The following is an 11,026-nucleotide window of genomic DNA, read 5'->3' as shown; positions in this document are numbered from 1 at the left end:
TTTTTTTTTTTAAATCGTCAATTTTTTCAGAGATTCGTATAACCCCTGAGAAGCCAACCAGGGAAGAAAAAGATCGAAATTGCGATAATTATTAATTTTATTCATAGAAATGTCGACCGCGGCTAATTCGTTGTAGAATTGCCGAGCCGACCTGAAAAAAAACAATGCATTTTGAGTTCAATGTAAAACACATTCGGTCAATAGTTTTTCAATAAACAATCTCCGTTGATTTTTAAAAAAATCAAGAAAATTTGTCAAAAAAAGTGCTGTTAAAACGATCATAACTCGTTATGGGGTTTATGGGCCCGCTCACCGCCAGTCCCTCAAAATTAAAAACGCATATGCGCCCGGCTACCTTTTTCAGGGGCGTCGGTACCAGTTTCAGCCGTTTGGGCCCTTTGGGGCGCCAATATACTGTACATTGCTACTTTCCCATTAAAACAAAAATACGAACACGAATATTTTTCTTTTTAATAATTGTATCATTAATTATACGTACTAATGGGTTTCATCAATATTAATCATTTGAAACATGTGGCTACAATTAATTATTATTTGTTATTTTTAAANCGTTATGGGGTTTATGGGCTCGCTCACCGCCAGTCCCTCAAAATTAAAAACACATGTGCACCCGGCTACCTTTTTCAGGGGCGTCGATACCAGTTTCAGCCGTTTGGGCCCTTTGGGGCGCCAATATACTGTACATTGCTACTTTCCCATTAAAACAAAAATACGAACACGAATATTTTTCTTTTTAATAATTGTATCATTAATTATACGTACTAATGGGTTTCATCAATATTAATCATTCGAAACATGGGGCTACAATTAATTATTATTTGTTATTTTTAAATATAAACTCATCCACTGTTCTTAGCATTACCCAGGGTCAACGACGGGGACGTGGCAGTGGTCATGACCCCAAAAATAAATTATTTCCTATAGCGTACCCGAGTGGAAATTGCTTCAGGCCCACCTGAAACATGATCAGAACTTGATCAGGTTTTTGTAAGGTTCGACTGATTCGGTGATTCCTGATGAGAATCTGACCAAGTTCTGATCCAGAAGATCGGATCCGAAAAACTACAGGCGGGTTCAGTCAAGTTCTGATCAGGTAGACATGATCAGATGATGCCTGATGAGAACCTGACCAAGTTCTGACCCAGCAGATAGGATCCGAAAAACTACAGGTGGATTCAGATCAAGTTCTGATCAGGTAGGCATGATCAGATGATGCCTGATGAGAACCTGACTAAGTTTTGATCCAGTAGATCGGATCAGAAAAACTGCAGGATGATTCAGATCAAGTTCTGATCAGGTAGGCACGATCTCACACTGAGGTCGGCTGCCTGACCCCAATTTGATCAAATTCGGATTCGATGTCCTTGATCGGCATTTGAAAGGGGTCAATTGAAGAGAAAATGATCAGATTCAGATCCGCGCCACCTGACATACGGACCCTGAAAATCGNCACCTGACATTAATTTTAATAAGTTTTTCGGATAATTTAATTAACTATTATTATACTATTCAAATTAAGTTTTATCGACCATCATCAATAATTTTCAATCTTTAAAAAGGACCATTATACTGTAATTAAAATAAATTAAATTAAATTAATTCAATTTAATGAATTTATTTTAATTAATCAATTTAATTAACAGCCAGCCCTTTTCAAATGTACAGAAGGGAGGGATGATGATGCCGTAAATACGTATTGGAGGAGTATCAAACTTACACGCAAATGATCTTGAGAAAAATTATTAGAGTTATTGTTATTAAGAGGAATAATTAATGGGATGTTGGAAGAGTTCAGCAATACTAATTTATTGTCAAATCGCGACGTTTCGCTGCAAATCGCAGCTTCTTCAGGCTCTTGACACGTTTAGTACGTAGTCACTATAAATTCTAATAAAATGTGCGTGGAGCAACAACAACATATTAATTGATTAAAAATTGCAAAATACTCTAACAATAATATCGGGGTCTGCAGCAACACCTGTTATTGTTATTATCATTATTATTATTCATTAATGAAATAAATAAAAATTTAATTGAACATATTTTATCTCTGAGAATACAAACGCACATCCGCGAGATCATGAATAATCGTAAATTCAATGAATATCCCGATACAAATCATATAGGCAATGTACAGTTTACTCAATAGTAACAGCGCGATAGCGTAGTGGTTAGGGCATAGGATTAGCAATCATAGGGTCCCCGGTTCGATCCCCAACATCGGTAAAAAAATAATAAGCTTTTTCAGAGGTAATAACAGTAGAGATTCATCAAGAGAGGCGGCCTACGGTGAAAGAATTGAATTATTTTTTTNTTAATTTTAATAAGTTTTTTGGATAATTTAATTAACTATTATTATACTATTCATATTAATTTTTATCGACCATCATCAATAATTATTTTCAATCTTTAAAAAGGACCATTATACTGTAATTAAAATAAATTAAATTAAATTAATTCAATTTAATGAATTTATTTTAATTAATCAATTTAATTAACAGCCAGCCCTTTTCAAATGTACAGAAGGGAGGGATGATGATGCCGTAAATACGTATTGGAGGAGTATCAAACTTACACGCAAATGATCTTGAGAAAAATTATTAGAGTTATTGTTATTAAGAGGAATAATTAATGGGATGTTGGAAGAGTTCAGCAATACTAATTTATTGTCAAATCGCGACGTTTCGCTGCAAATCGCAGCTTCTTCAGGCTCTTGACACGTTTAGTACGTAGTCACTATAAATTCTAATAAAATGTGCGTGGAGCAACAACAACATATTAATTGATTAAAAATTGCAAAATACTCTAACAATAATATCGGGGTCTGCAGCAACACCTGTTATTGTTATTATCATTATTATTATTCATTAATGAAATAAATAAAAATTTAATTGAACATATTTTATCTCTGAGAATACAAACGCACATCCGCGAGATCATGAATAATCGTAAATTCAATGAATATCCCGATACAAATCATATAGGCAATGTACAGTTTACTCAATAGTAACAGCGCGATAGCGTAGTGGTTAGGGCATAGGATTAGCAATCATAGGGTCCCCGGTTCGATCCCCAACATCGGTAAAAAAATAATAAGCTTTTTCAGAGGTAATAACAGTAGAGATTCATCAAGAGAGGCGGCCTACGGTGAAAGAATTGAATTATTTTTTTTTTTGAATTAATTATCATTGATAATTGTTATTGATACTGCCAGACAAGTCATCCGGTTTTCATACAGTTGACTTGATCAAGTTCGGATCCATTCGTCCTGATCAAATCCGGATTGGTCGGCGGCGTAACATGTCTGATGAGGACCGGATCCGTCAACTTGATCAATACCTGATCAGTGGTCAGGTCTAACCTGATCCAAACTTGATCAAGACCTGACCGGAATTTCCACTCGGGTACCTTTCTGAGGTATATCGCCGCAGAAGGCAATTTCGCGCGCCAACTTACGCCACGACGTTTCTGCGCAATGAAATTTCTACTAGGGATGTGCGGGTGTGGACCCGGTGATCAACTTTTAGAAAATTGAAGAACTGAAGGACTAAAATAATTCCAAAAAATCTGAAAATGTGGCAGATTATAGGTATTAATGAGAACTAAGTCTGTGCTCAATTTCAGCCCAATCGACCAAGCCAATTTTTAAATAACAATTTCTTATATCACTATCTCCAATGAAGCATAATTAATGAGAATGAAAAAAATATCTTCGAATAGACAATTGAAGACTGAATACATTTCGGTTATGATTTACCGCGAGAAATATTTCAAATATTTTAAAAAATTCTTGAAATTTCCGTTTTTAAACTGACTGCACGTCATTATGATTTTCGTAGAGGGTTACCTTTTGGACTCTGGGAATGACTACCACACGTGCACTCTTCTACCTCTTTCAAGAACGGGTGCCCTGCCGTTGAGTGAGTCAGTGGTCGGCGGTCAGTGGGCCTACCATCAGTCTATGGAAATGTATTTTTCGGAAATAAAACATTTTCTGTCTGTCAAATGGAAAAACCTATCAGTTATGAATTTTATAAATAGTAGTTATAAATTAATACTAGTAATAAATTTTTAGAAAAATTGATAAGTTATGAATATTTTGCTCAAGGCCCCAGGGTTGTCTGCGCCGGCTCTGGAAAAGTTTGCAGAGTGCACATAAGGAAAGAATTTTCCGGATCCAAGAGGAAACACTGTCATAAACTGGTAAAGTGATGCGGTCAGAGTAATAATATCTTTTCTGGATAAGTTCAGTTATCCAGAAAAGATATTATTAATCTGACCGCATTTATTTGTTATTTTATTGTTTATCAACACCCTACAACACAAGGCCAATTACAGGATCAAATGTATTCAGTACAAATCTTTATAATAATAGAATATAACAAAATAAATTATATTATCATATACCACAATTTACATGATTTATCCAAGATGAGCGAGTTATGGAACAGCATCGATTTAAGTGTATTTAGCTAGTGGATCTGTGTTCGTTTAGATTCAAGATATTGGGACGCCTTTTTAACAATATCCGATAATGGTCAATGAAGTAGACAAAATGTCTAACTCACCCCCGTTAAACTCAACAAGTGAGTTTATTTCATTACAACCCTTATATAAGGGGTACATAAAAGGATCAAATATTCCATTGTCCGTACATTGCAATTTTTCCCATTCCAAATGATTACTTCTTATTGGAGACAGCCGTATGACATATTTTTATTTAAAAAACCAATAATTGTTCAAAAAACACAATTTTTGTTCAACGATTCAATTCTTGAATGGCATATGAAAAACATGGATTTTTTTCATTTTTTTATCACAATAACGCAGAAACTATTGGATGAAAAAAAATGAAACTCCGTATTGGAGTAGAGTAATATGCAATCTAATGACTGAAATTGGCTCCACAGCCGTGCTATTCTTTTTGTGAAGATACAAGCCTACAAAATTTGCGAACTACAGTTTTAAAAAGGATAGCGGAGTTGCATCTAGCCCATTCAACTACCGACGTCGGTACTCAACCGATTTCTATTTTCTTTTTTTCAAAATATTCGTCTCGATGTCTTCAATCTCAATCAATCAAAATATGCATACCCATTCATACAAAGTTTCTAATATATTCCCATTTTTCGGGTTTTCGCTCAAAATCCTTGTTAGTCCTCTCACTTTTGCAAAAAATCTACATATCAACTTGTTTCTCTTTAACTTGGTTATTTTGATGACTTTTTCACCCCATGAGTATTGTCGCTGATTAATGTTCCCTATTTCGACATCTCCTAATGAAACAAGGTTATTTCAGTTTTCTTTTTAAAACAAGGGTATCGCAACATTCGCGTTAAGACTAGGGTATCTCAAAATTCACGTGAAAGCTTGTTGTTCACATCCATTTCTAAGTCTCACGGAGCTCGCAAATTATTTTATTTCTCTTCCAATGTGAACTACTTCATGTTATTTGTACTTTTTGATGCATTCATACCATTTATACAGCTGTCAAGCGACGAAAAACGTAAGATTTCAGACGATTTTTCACATGAATTTTGAGATGCGTACCAAAATAAAGTCGATCTGAATCAGACCGAAAAAGCGGTCTGAATCAAGTCGGACTGAATCATGCCAGGAATCGACTTGTTTCATGTCGAATTGACGACATGAATCAAGTCGGACTCGGACAGATGCAAACCAGAATCTCGGTCTGAATGAATTCGAAAAATCGACTTGAATCTTGAATATATCGGTCTGGTTCAAGTCGATTTTTCGATTTGATTCAGACTGATTTTTCGGTTTGATTCAGACCGAATTTTCGGATTGATTCAAGCCGATTTTTCGGTTTGATGCAAACCGATTTGTCTCTAAATTTGGGGGTGTACATCAAGAATTCAGTACCGCCCCCCCCTGTAAGAATTGAGGTAGTTTGCGATGTTCACTAACAAGTGCGATAATTATAAAACAATCATAGTATACTTACAAGACGTAGATTATATACAAAAAGGGAAGAAAGATAATGTAAGGAGTAGGTGTTCACTCCTGAGTATTCGGCGGTCGGTGCCGGACTGCCTCGCTGAGGTGTTTCTCAATTCGCAAGACAGTCCAATTTCGTAGATGGAATTAATCCGAAATATACGCGTGACACAATAGGGAGCGAGTCAGACAGCACGGAAGTTTCCTTCGCCCGTCAATCATCTTTTTCTCTGTGTCCTCAGTCAACGCGTGGATGTGTGCGTCTGCAGAATTAACAACCAAAAAAATTGAGTCGGCGAGTTTTTAAAAAATATCTGCGAAACTGAGAGAGATAGCGAATTTTTACTGAAAAAATGGGGGGGGAGTTCTCATTTTGTATTTCAATTTGTCCAAGTTACAAATTTTCAAAATTTCCAAAATTTTCGAAATTTCTGAAATTTTTGAAATTTTCTAAATTAAAAAATGTAAGGTTCGGTGATGGATCGAAGGGTTTTGTTAGGTATAACACTCGGAATTAACGTATATATCGAATTGAATTTATTCACAGCGAAAATAACTTTGGTTTACACCATGAGAGCTGGAACGAGCGTGTGCTCCCGCGACAACGGTATTAATCCTCTGATCGAGGATGTCCGCATTATTACGAATTGTCGCGAGGTGATGTAATAAGGTATTCGGCTGCTAAGGCGAGCTCGAATACGAAACATTGAAATAATGCGAAATAAATATAAGTAGCTTCGCTACAAAAAAAAAAGAGAACCCCCTCTCTCCACTTTTTCAGTAAAAATTCGCTATCTCCCTTAGTTTCTTAAATGATTTTCAAAAAACTCATCGACTCAATTTCTTTGGTTGTGAATTCTCAATACATACCCCACCCCCTCTGCGCACCTCCACATTTTTTCTTAAAAATTCGTTATCTCCCTTAGTTTCGAAGATATTTTTGAACAACCCTAATGATAACCCACCCTTTCATAAAACACCCCTGCAAAACCCGCCTCTTTACAAGCCCCCTCCCCTCGGATAGCACTACCACCCTTTTTGCAAAATTTCATCCCAAAAATTGAAAAAATTTTCTAGATTTTAGCAAATATTTCTTCTAAAATTAAGTCTATTTTAGTTTAAAATTAATCACAATGTTGATCATTAATTTTAAACGATTTTTTTCTAAAATTTAGAAAAAAATTTCTAGATTTTAGAAACCTGCAGATTAGAAACCACCGTTTCTAAAATTTAGAAACTTTTATCTAAAGCTAATCCACTTTTTTTCTCCGTGTGAACCAAACCAAAAAATCGGTTTGGATCAAACTGAAAAATCGGTCTGAATCTGACCGAAAAATCGACTAGAATCAAGTCACTATCTACTACCTGAAACAGGCAGAATTCCGGTGTGAATTACTCCGTTTTTCGGTTTGATTCAAGCCGCTTTTTCGGTTTTATTCAAGTCAATTTTTCAGTTTGATTCAAACCGATTTTTCGGCTTGATTCAAACCGATGTCGGCTGGACCCGTTTCTACTTAAAATCAATCACTTTTCGACTTGTATTAGATCCGAAATTCGGGTTGGCCTAGTCCGAGTCACTCGGTCTGAATCAAGCCGAAAATCGGTTAGAGTCAAACCGACGTCGACTTGAATCAGTACATTTTTTTTTGGCTAGCCTTAGTCTTAACGCGAATTTTGAGATACCCTTGTTTTAAAAAGAAAATTGAAATACCCTCGTTTTATTAGGAGATGTCGATGTATACTCAAAAAATTTCCGCCTCTGTAGTTTTTCAAATTGAGAAAAAAACGTAGAATTATTTCACAGTTATTCACATGTAGTCTCCATGTTTTTATGCAATAGTTTGCCCATTAATTCCATGAACTACTCTGAAAAATTGCTATCGATGAAACTCGAATCCTCGTTCGTCTAGTTTTTTGCTTGAGTACCCATGTAGCCCCATGACACTTGTTCTCTCATGTCCCTCTCCGAATAGCGTTTCTTTATTATCGATATCCCATTAGGGAAAACGAATGGGCCGGGCTCGGTGCAAGCATGATGGCCGGGCTGCCGATGATTGGGACCCATTTTTCAGCCGGAATCGTGCTGGATTTTTTGAAACCTGGGATGATAACATGGGACCAGATCTGAGCGCGGATCTTGGACAAGCGTTACCTGCCAGTCGTTGGGCAAGCTCAATTAATCATTACTTAATGACATGAATATGATACCCTAGTAAAAATCAAATGTCTGAGCGCCGTCGTCCGGGCTTTCCAGGGGCCACTCTCGTACGGCATAGTACGTGTTGCTAATGATGGCGGAACTTCCCCGCTAGTGCGCCCAATATACGAGACCAAATGTCCGGGCGCGCGCGCGCGCCCACCGAATATCGCCCTGCCGGTCAGAATTTCTAGTAGGGTATTAGTGATTGAAATAGAAGTAATTCAATATAACTCCTGAGCATAGGTGACAAGCTCAAGGAGAAAACGAATTCAATACCGACATCCTACTGGCACAAGCCTAGCTGACAAACTATTCTTGATAATTATTGTTAATAACAGAAACAAAAGTGTTACCACTGTTTAGGATCATTTTTAGAATTAATTATACCATAACTACCCAACCCTAATGCAGTTATTGCTGACAGACCGATTTCGTTAATTTGAAATAATGCCCTGCCTTGGATTCGAACCCACGACCTCACGATTACTAATCCGATGGCTTATCTACTTTCTTTTTCTAAATATTTAATATAAAATGTTTATTCAGCTAAATATTTTTCCATATGTTAATAACATTAATGTTTTTAATGTAGGGGAGAGAAGGGCAAAATGGACCACTGACAGAAAATTTATAATTTTTGTTTTTGCTTCCGAATGGAAACAACAACAAAAATTCAAAGTTATTTGTCGTTTGAGGTGATTAGCAAATCGAATTGCGGCTCAGCGATACTTCTTGCCTATAAAACCCTTATGACCGTTACGATCGAAGAAACTCACTTTTAATTCAACACACTCAGTGTTCCTGATTTGAAGGAAAGAAAAAAAAATTAGCAATTTTCTGTCAATGGTCTGCTTTGCCCTAGGGGTCCGTTTTGCCCTACCGTCCCTTATAATAAAAACAAATGAGAAAGTGTAAATTAAGTAATGTTAATGAGTTGAATGGTGAATACATACGAGCTTTGCACGTTTCGTATCCCTGAATGATTTATTTACATCAATAATAATATGAATGTCTTTTTTTGTCATTCCGGCCATGAGGCAGCGCTGCCTACGGCCGTCATGACAAAAAATACTGTTCGTCATACGGCCAAAAAAAAATTTTCTAGCTCATATGATTGCAGCCCTCGCCTTCGGCTCGGGTTGCAAACTCATATTCGCCAGAAAAGTTTTTTTCGGCCTAGTGATGAAATATACTATTTTTAGGTTAAAAGCGTCTGTCACTTATTTTGTTGCATCACAGAAACCATAAGTTGGCAAGTAAAACTGGTCATGAGGTGGTGACTGAGCGTAACACCTTACAAACAAGATAAATATAATAATCACTATATCACGTGAGTTGTGCCAAAAGGTTGTATAAACTTTTTTTTTTATTTTCCCGAAAATTTGGACCAAAAGGTCGTATAAACACTTTCCCAGGGAATATTCAATCTCCACGTTTTAGATGATTCTGAGTCATTTGATCCCATTTTTTCCAGACAATTTTTTTCATTTTTTACATGTTATTTTTTCTATTTTTTGAACATTTGGGCCAAAACATAGTGAAAAAATCTGTTGTTTTTTCGTGATCCCAATAATATTAATTTGGAAAAAGTTATACCACATTTTGGTCCAAATTGTTAGTCTAAAATTTCCCTGTAAAAAAAACCATCAAAAAGTTGGGCGCAGATGACTCAAAATTATCTGAAACGTGGACATTTTCTATTCCCTAAGAGAAAGTTTATTCCACCTTTTGGCCTGAATATTGAAAAATTGAAAAATTCCCTTTAAAAAAATTGAAAAATTTGTCTCGCAAAATTGGGTTCAGATGACTCCGAATCATCCAAAACGTGAAGATTTTATATTCCCTGGTAACTGCTTACCGAATTTTCAAAAAAAATTGAAATTCCTTGTAAAAAAGTCAAAAATTTTGTTTCGAAAAGATAGCCTCAGATGACTCAGAATCATCTGAAACGTGCAGATTTCACATTCTCTGGGAAAGTGGTTATACGACCTTTTGGTTTAAATGTTCAAAAAAATGAAAAAATTGCGGGTGAAAAAATCCAAAAATTTGTCTCGAAAAAATGGGCTCAGATGACTCAGAATCATCCAAAACATGGAGATTTCATATTCCCTGGAAAAGTGTTTACACGACCTTTTGGCACAACTCATGCGAATACACATTATCTACACAAAAAGGAGGACAATAGATACAGACGGATAGGGATAGTTTTGTTGTCTTAGAGAGATCAGGTAACCAATAAAGCTTTTGGCAAAAAAATTTAAAGTCACAGTTTTTATCTCTATCTGATAAAGGAGGATCACATGTTGAAAGATTTTTATCAATACAACAGTCAATGTTCTGTTTATATATATTTTTTTTTATCATTATTTTATATCGCTTCGACCCGGTTAGGGTATACTCCGATGATGATCAAGGCTTTAAATGGTTAGATCGCACCATTCTACCCGGCCGGGATTTGAACTCGGAACCTTTCGCATGTGAGGCAACGAACTTACCCGAGTGGAAATTGCTTCAGGCCCACCTGAAGCACGATCAGAACTTGATCAGGTTTTTGTAAGGTTCGACTGATCCGGTGATTCCTGATGAGAACTTGGCCAAGTTTTGATCCAGCAGATCGGATCCGAAAAACTACAGACGGGTTCAGATCAAGTTCTGATTAGGTAGACATGATCAGATGATGCCTGATGAGAACTTGACCAAGTCCTGATCCAGCAGATCGGATCCGAAAAACTACAGGCGGGTTCGGATCAAGTTCTGATCAGGTAGACATGATCAGATGATGCCTGATGAAAACCTGACCAAGTTCTGATCCAGCAGATCGGATCCGAAAAACTACAGGCGGATTCA

The sequence above is a fragment of the Diachasma alloeum genome, unplaced genomic scaffold, assembly GCF_001412515.2.
Source record: "Diachasma alloeum isolate Michigan unplaced genomic scaffold, Dall2.0 Dall_scaffold_00328, whole genome shotgun sequence".
In the NCBI taxonomy this organism is placed as follows: Eukaryota; Metazoa; Arthropoda; class Insecta; order Hymenoptera; family Braconidae; genus Diachasma; species Diachasma alloeum.
Note: the sequence above shows the minus strand (reverse complement) of the source record.